The sequence below is a fragment of the Syzygium oleosum genome, unplaced genomic scaffold (genome assembly GCF_021117445.2).
Source record: "Syzygium oleosum isolate NSW1041296 unplaced genomic scaffold, Sole_v2.1 Sole_v2.19, whole genome shotgun sequence".
Lineage (NCBI taxonomy): Eukaryota > Viridiplantae > Streptophyta > Magnoliopsida > Myrtales > Myrtaceae > Syzygium > Syzygium oleosum.
In genome coordinates, this window is record NW_026607503.1 from 148,702 (window position 1) to 157,835 (window position 9,134).

Below are 9,134 nucleotides of genomic sequence, written 5' to 3' on the forward strand. Positions count from 1 at the left end.
AAATTTACTCTCCGTTAGTTTCCGTTAAATTTTATCGTCAAGTTGTTGACTCGAATGACACGTGTCAGTTGACGGGTATATCAGTTTAGGGTTTTACCCCTTTATTTGTCACGGGTTTACCAGTTTGTGATTTTTTGTGGTATTAATCTAATTTAACAAATGATAAATTTGTCATAAGTGTACCAATTTATGATTTGTCGTGGTATTAACCAAAAATTTAAAGGGTGTTGAGGAGTAAGTAGTCTTAGGAAAATTTATAATTCATATTGTAGGGAATGTCTCGAAATTTTAAAAAAAAATTGGGTAGGTGTGGGGGCTACTTTTCTTAAAAAAAAAAAATAATTCCAGCTTTAGGTCAAATATCAATTCTAGCATGAACTTTTTTTCTCAATCTCTAAAAAAGAGAAAATCTCCAATTTTTCACTCTGATCCCAAATTTATTTGCGCGGTCTAAAAATCAATGCTGATTTCTTTAAGATTCTGTTGTTCTACCATCGATGAAGACGCGAGTTATGATGATGAGCATTTAACTGACCATGATGCTGATAATTTTGGAGAAATTAGTAACGATTTTTCGAATCGTGGGTAGATTCGGGACTAGGGTAAAAATTGAGAATTTTTTTTAAAAAAAAGTTCGGGATAAAATTGAAATTGGACCTAAAATTAAGTATTTTTTAGGAAATTAGGTCGGTAGGTGTGTGTCTCTGTATTTTTATGCATATTTCCACTCTGTCACAACTGGGTGCAACAACCGGTCTGCTTGAACGGTCACCAGTTCATTAATATTAGTGGTTGGATTATTTGATTTTGTCTAGGCAATAGAAGATTTTATTTCTTTCTTTTTTTTTACCCAATTTTACAGGACTGATGCCTTTTTGTCTCCTAGGCAAGTAGGCATGAACAACAGCATACAGTCCTCTACGGTACCGATACGTAACACTTAGGCACGTGAGGAGTGTACGCACCCGATAGACGTGATCTCGCTCCGTTGGATTTTACAGATCTCACGTGAGATCCTCGTTATTGAAAGGCTGAGATGAAATAGGCTCACATGCTCTCCGTACACATGAAAAAGAAAATCCCCCGTCATTTTACTTGCCATAAAATTATTTTATCTGTTATTATTAGCTTTCCTACGCATCCGGCAATTATTGAACCGCCGCATCAACAATTTCTGGCGGAAGTTGACCAGAAGAACTACATTGAATTTCGCGCAAAGATTTAGGGCTAAATTAATTTGCAAAACTAATATGTTTATGATTAGATTGACATCCGTACGAATTTTTTTTGTCTATTCCACTCTAACTCTCAACTCACTCTCAGACTTTTGTTTTACCTCTTTGCAGAGCGTGGGAATCAAAACCCACATCTGAAACTAAACGTCCCCATCCCAAGCCTTCCTGAGAAAGTGGGAAATCGAACTTCCCACCTCTGCCGCATCCGTCCAATTAATTTAGAACTTTTTTGGTCGAAATTTTTCGTTCTAATTTTTTTTTTGTTAGAATTTCCCGTTCATGTTGATGTTGCATGAAAGCGGAATGCTAAACTTCACTCCCCCTTGTAAAATGTCAACGCAACATTCCAGCCCAATAAGGGAATGTCAACGTAGCATTAAAAAGTATAGTGAGCCTATAGATCTCCTCAAGGTGAAACCTGTTCAAGTGCTGCCAGCCGCGCGCAAATTGCTTCGAGCGGAGGCTGCTCGAAACGGCACGACACTTTTTTATGTTCGTCTATCTAGGTCGGGATCTCCGAACCCGTGATGCCATTTTCCGCCGAGTCTCGCTAAAGTAAGGAAATTTGAGGATATAGAATATACTTTGGCCTAACTTAGAACAAAGCAACCAAATAAACAGTTTACAAAACGAAAGGAGATTACCATATTTTTCCCACCTTTAAAAGTATTATAGATTGGAATATTATAGATTGGTCCAACCATTGGAATATTATAGATTGGCCCCAAAAAAGAAACCACTGGATGGGTACAACCGATTCCTAGGTCCAATCTCATTACAATAAGGTGGGAAATCGATGCATCTAAGTGTGCCTCGAAATTTCAGGACCACCTGATTTGACTAACTTGTCGATAGGCTATTTGATTTTTTTTTGGTTAAGCTTGATTTGGGTACCGTTCACATGCTATACAAGGCCAATGGTCCTACAATCCATTATTATCTTGCAGTTGCGTAGCTTCTTGTGATGCCATGAGACCGTGCCATCCAAGCCGAAGTACCCTTTGCACAAATCATATTGTTGGACTAAATTGTGACAACCCATCCCGATCCACATCGAACGAGCTTTCGGAGTGTACCGGGGCAGTAACTTGAATTGAAAGCGGGTCTCGAGTGACCCCTGTGATCAGGAGCGAGCATCCGAGAAACCAACCGGTCCAATTCCCGATTTCAAGTCTAGAGAATGGATCGGGGTCGTGCAGGTTCCGAGTTCCACCCTTAATTGTAAAAAATAAAATAGGAAAAAAGTTACAAAAAATCTCCAACTTCGCCCACTTGACACATTTACCCAGAACTTTTCTTTTCCTCAAACTCTATCCACTATAACACATTTACTCAAAACTTTTTCTTGTGACATGAAAAACCCCAAAACTTGTAATTGTGTGACACATTGATCCTCCATAAAAGTTTCATTAGATTACTTTTTAGTCAAAACAATGTTGTTTTAATTTCACTTAAGTCACGTGGGCACCATATTAATACCGTTTGACATGATAGATTTGTAACAGTCCTCATTGACAGAATTTTTACGAAGGGTAAACATGTCACACATGTATAGTGTAGAGTTTTTACACAAACAGTTCTTGAACTTTTGCCTAATGTGCAATGTGGCACTTGAACTTTTAATTTGTTCGCGTGATCTCTGAACTTTAACCCAATGAGTAATGCGGTCTCTAAACTTATAATTTATTCGATGTAGTCCTTGGAATTTGAGTTATATGAAAATGTTAAATGTATTCCCTGAACTTGAATTAATGAAATGACAATAATTTTCTTAGTTCATGGACTAAATTGAACATACACATAAAGTTTAGGAATGACAATAAACAAATTAAAAGTCGAGGAATCACACTGCACGCTAGGTTGAATTTTAGGGAGATTATATCGAATAAATTAAAAGTTTAGGGATCGCATTGTATATTAGGTCAAAATTTAAAAATTGTTTGTATCATTTTCCTTTAAATAAAGCCTGTCTAAATAATTATTTTTTTGGGAAAATGACACAAACAGTCCCTGAACTTTGACTCAATGTGCAATTTGATCCCTAAACTTTTAATTTGTTCAATGTAATCCCTAAACTTCAATCCAATGTGCAACATGATCCCTAAACTTTCAATTTGTTCAGTGTGGTCCCTGAACTTTTGGTACATGTTCAATATAGTCCCTGAACTTTATAAAGATGTTCAATATAGTCCTTCCATTAATTCAAGTTCGTGGACTATATTGTATATTTTCATATAGTTCGGGGACTAAATTAAATATTTACTAAAAGTTTAGGGATCAAGTTGAACAAATTGAAAGTTCAGTGACCATATTGAACATTGAGTTAAAGTTCAGGGACTACATTGAACAAATTAAAAGTTCATGGATCAAATTATATATTGAGCCAAAGTTCAGAGACTGTTCGTGTTATTATACCTATATTTTTTTTATGGGTCCGTGTCTAAATAATTAAAGAAGGATGGAGGCATCGAACGTCTTCGTGGGCGAAGGTACCGTCCTCCTCTCACTTCAATCAAATTAGTCACTATTGACCAACAGTCCATCGTCAATCAGGCCCTCCATTCCACCCCATAAAAGGCCCAACACGAACAAAACGTGGCCGCGGGGTGGGGCCCGGGCCGACAGATTTTTAACGCCGGCTTTCTTGTCCCGAACGATTTCTGTTTTTTTTTACCTTCTTTCTGACTTTATTACAACTATTTATTTTATTTTTTTAGTTTTTATACTTATTTATTAAACTCGTGAGAGTGAAGAGGACCATATGCTGTCCCTTGGTTGCGCAAAAAGCCACGGAATGAATTTTTGGGATACCGGGACTATATTGCGTGGAAATTGGAAATAAAATAAAGAGCCTTCTCGTTTGTATCCTGCTTGCCGACCTTTATCGGGAAACGTGACTCGTGATTCGAGAACTTCGATTTAACGTGCAATGTGGTTATTAAATCATCGATAAATGTTCAATCCGATCTGTTGAACCATATGAAAATGCTCGAACGCCGTCTTCCTATTGGGTCGAGTTAATGGAAGCTGTTAATGTGACTTCCAACCGAGAGCGGTGGACAGAAAAAATGGATAATGACGCAAACAGTCCTTAAACTATAACCCAACGTGCAATATGGCCCATGAACTTTGTATCAAAAGTCCAGGGAAATAAATTTAAAGTTCGGGGACCACATTACACATTTGGCTAAAGTTCAGGGACTACATTGAACAAATTAAAAGTTTAGGTACCACATTATATATTGGATCAAAGTTCATGAACTGTTTATGTCATTTTCCCCAAAAAAAAGTTACACATTTGATTATCCACATAAGCTATTGGTAATGAATCAAGATATAAGAATCCACGTTGTCAAATGACGATAGACAAATTTTTTTTTTCTCTTGTCTAAAATGGACATGTTGACTCATTATTTTTTGAAAATCCAACTCAGCATGTAATAATCCGCGTCACTAAAATAACATCCGATTTGTCGTTTTAGCAAATAGAAGAACCACATTAAACGTTCACTAACAGTTCAGAAGACCACATTGAACAAATTAAAAATTCAGAGATGACATTACACATCGGGTCAAAATTCATTAACCATCTGTGTTATTTTCCCTTATCGAAATTATTTTATGTGTTACATTGGATTAAAAAGAAAATTATTAAAGTGCGTGCATGCCGCGCATCGAGTCCCCTGACAACTGAATACTTACATCTGACAATTTATTAAGAGAATTAAGAAATTAACGATAATATATGTGGTTGAGTTAGTCTAAAATTATTCAAATATTAGAATAATTATCGGGATTTTAAATGTTATAAGACAAGAGAGACCGATAATTCGAATTCCATGTGTCAAATAGGAGGCTTATAAAGTTTGGGATTTTTTTTAGACAACAAAAGAATTCGAAATAGAATTGAGATTGGATCTAAATCGAGAGATATTTGTAGGAAGATCGGCCCAATAAAAATAAGCGAAAAGCAAAAGGATGCGTATTTCCAAATGGATCCATCTGATTTTGGTACGTTCAAAATTGTAACCAAAGGCAAAAGTTGCCAGCTCAAGAATTTTGTATTGCTCTCTAGCCATTCAAGATAATGTCTAAAAAAGGTGAAAGTTGAACACTCGAATAAAGGCACGAGTGCATATGGTCCCAAGCACCGTGCCTCCCATGCTTTTCACCGTCGGTTCGAAAAAAAAAAAAAAAAGAAGAAGTCATAACTGTCTAGATTGAAACCAGTTGAACGGTCAAGATTCGTTGCATTTCGATCCGACGATGAGAGATTATAAGGGCACGGTGCCTCTCCGAGTGTATAGAATCGCTCCGAAGAAAGCGGTCCCGAGAAGACTAAGGGCCCGTTTGGTAACTTGCCAAATAGTAAAAATTTCTGTTCTTTTGTTCTCGGAAATAGTTTGGGACGCAATGCGTTTAGTAAACTTTTGTTCTGGACACATTTTTGCAAAAATTTGTGCCTTGAACAAGTTTGGAAGAGAAACAAGAAGTAAAAAAGTTGCTTCTTGTTTCAAGACAATTTGAGAATCGGTTTTTTTTTCTTTTCTTCTTTTGTGTTGTTCTTCTTGGGTTGTGGCCCGTCGCCGTGGCCGGCCACGCCTGTGGCCGAGCGAGGGCGTCACGGCCCTCGCCGCCGCCGGCGGAGGCGAGGGACCCCCTGCCTGGCCGCGGAGGCGAGGACCCCCTTGCCGGCGAGGGCGGCGCCTGGACCCTCACCGCCGGGCAAGGCGGCTCGCCGTCGGTCACGGCGAGGTCGGCCCAGATCGGCGAGGCCGAGCCTCGCGGTGGGTCGCGACGGCGAGCCGCCTCGCCCTCGCCGAAGGGGACCCTCGCCTCGCCGGAGCTGCGAGGCTGTGACACCCTCGCCGGCCCTGGCCGTGGCCGTCGCCGGCGACGGCCATGGCCAAAGAAGACAATGGGTAGAAAGAAAAAAAAATTAAACAATTCAAAATATTATTTGGGAACAGAAATTTTGTGTAGTTCCAAACGCATTTGTTCTTTTCTACTCTAGGAATAGAAATTTTGGACAGTTTATCAAACGCCTTTAAATGCTCAGAAATTGTTTTCGGGCACAGAATAAAAAAAAATCATTTCTGTTTAGAAATAATTCCCAGGCACAGAATGGTATTCATGCGCACCCTAAGATTCCTTGAAAAAAAAAAAAAAACACAGCAATGGAATTCTTCGACAAGATCGTAGCTCAACGATGCCCTTTCCATTTTTTATGTAGGACCATGTTGCTTTCCGTGACATATAAGAAGGTAATACCTTAAGGGACACCGGCAACATTTGGCAAATATTCTCGGACAATCGAATCCGAGTCGAAAAACATTCACATGCTAATAAGTCAAAACAGTTGTTAAAAATAGAAGTCATGGGTGCTGTCCTCGTGTAAAGGCAAATAGTGGCATTTGTGTGCACATCCGCTTTGTTTCGCCTAGAAATATCGACAAAGTACTTTTCAAAATGTGGGTCGACATGGAAATCGACACGGGACGTGAAAGGGTGTCTTTGTTGATTCTTGAACGCGAAACGCGAACTGTTTACAAAGAAAATATAATAATGTCCTGCATGAGTGCTGGAATATAGCAACATGTATTTACAAACGGTTACCAAATGACCCACTATCGACGATTATGGCCTCATCACTTGCCTCACACTGACAAATTTTTTTTTTTGGTCTAAAGAGAACGATTTGATTGGAAATTAAGTGTTCATGAAACTACAACCCGACGAAGGGGCATCAAAACATAACAGTTCCCATAAAGGTTGGGGAGGACGAGCTAGCCAAGAAGAAAATAGAGAATCGGTCCGTTGCGCCTTGGCGACCCAATCGGGTTGTAGTTATAATAGTCCGTGTTTCTCAGCTATAGTCATTTGTGGCCTTTGAGATTTACAGCTCCATGAACTGAATGAATGGCTCGTTATGATTGTAGCCGAAATTGTTGGCTTCGTGACTTGAACAATTATCTTGTCCTTGATCCATCGATTTTTACTTCAGCTTCGATTCCTTTGTCGACTGGATCTAGTTTCATTTACCTATACTTGTGACTCAACACTCGGTGATTTTCTCTTATATCACCTATCGGCAATTTCTCATCGCTTTTGTCGATTACCTACAATTGCCTTGTTCGGTCTTTTCCAATTCAAGCCGACGGTAAGAGATTTGGGCAATTTTAGTGGCGACACTCTTAATATAAAAAGATAATTTTACACAAACGGCTTTATGTGCTATTGATTTGAGCGAACTTCTAGTTATAATTTTCAAATCAATGATGGAAAAGACGGTTTGTGTGAGACTTTTCTTGTTCGTTCCAAATTTCTAGCTATACCTAACATGGACGAATGGGTCTCGACCATTAATTGCATGGGTCCGATTGCGAAGATACTATCTATAACGAGACTTACAACGTACGATTGTGATTAGGACTTATCAATTTCATATGGATGGGGCCTATACATGTCTTTCTCTCTCCAACGAGATTGCTATTTGTTGACAATTTGCCTTCCTCGAAAGGTAAAATCCATCTCAAATTTCAGTGTCTCCTCGACCCAAAAGCACTTTCCAATTATGGCAAGTACAACTCATCATCCCCCACGACACAACATCTCAACCGATGCACTAATCCGCCGAGTCGCCGCTTGCCACATGGCCACGATCCAAGAAATGCGACGAAATAATCAGCTACGACAATGAGATTCCTAACGAAAAAACATTCGCATCCCACGAACGAAAACTTGAGAGGTCTAACATCGGATTCTTATCGATTGAGAAAAGAGCGGGTACAGTTTCAAATTAGGCATGGAGGAAATATTCGACCAAGCATTGTCAAATCCGACCAAGACCCATCCCCCGTTCTCGAGAAACCGAAGCGACGGTGAATGATTGCCTACGTTGATGCCATCACGATGTCACCGTCTCTTTCATCGCCGTCGCGATCGATGACCTGGTCACTCGCCAGAAACTTAACAAAAAAAGTCATAAACCTATTGTAATTGTACCAATTCGGTCATGAACCTTGTTATTGGCCAATTGAGTCTCGATCCTTTTTGCATCCGTGTCAATTCCAGCCGGAAATCGCCGACACAAACGCCGGCCGTCCTACGATGTTTGCGTCTCTTTCATCACTATCGCGGTCGATGACCCGGTCCCTCCCGGTGCCGGCGAAACACGCAAGAACATAGAAAGACTTGGAGAGACTCATCATACGCACTGAGGAGGATTTCCATCTGTCAAATGCGACGATGGAGACGAAAAGAGAGAGAGCGGGTCGGGACAAGGAAGTTAGAGAGCAGAGTACAAAAGCACACGATGGAGAGAGAGAGGGTGGGTGGGTGTGCTTTTGCCCTTTCTCGGGGCGTGGATTGTCGGCAGACGGAAGGGTTTCTGTACGAGGTTTGGGGCTAGAGGAAGGTGGGGGACGAGAGACGTGGACACTCCGACCTCGATTCGTCGAAACAAAAGTGGTTTCACGTCGACCTCTTTTGGGTCCCTCCACAGTCGTATCTCTCTCCCTCTCTCTCTCTCTCTCTCTCTCCCTATCTCTTTGTGTCTCTCTCGTTCTGTGCAGCGTGCACGATGCCTTTCTTTTCTTCGTCCCCTTTTGCTCGCGACCCATGAATTCGACCCCGGAATTCTTTTAAACGGATGGAGATATTTCGTAAATCTTCTTACGGGCGAGGAAAAACCATCAACAAAATTATGATTTTTACTCCCGTTGAGTGAAACGATTGCTGACCTCTCTCACTGACGGTTTTTTCGGATTTACGAGATGAAGTGCGCGCGGCTCGAGCGACGTTGACGAAGTGGAGAGGAGGCGAGAGATGGGCGATGGGTTTCGACCCCGCGATACAAGCGAGTGGCTAAGTGGCACGGCGTTTCCCCGAGGAAATAGG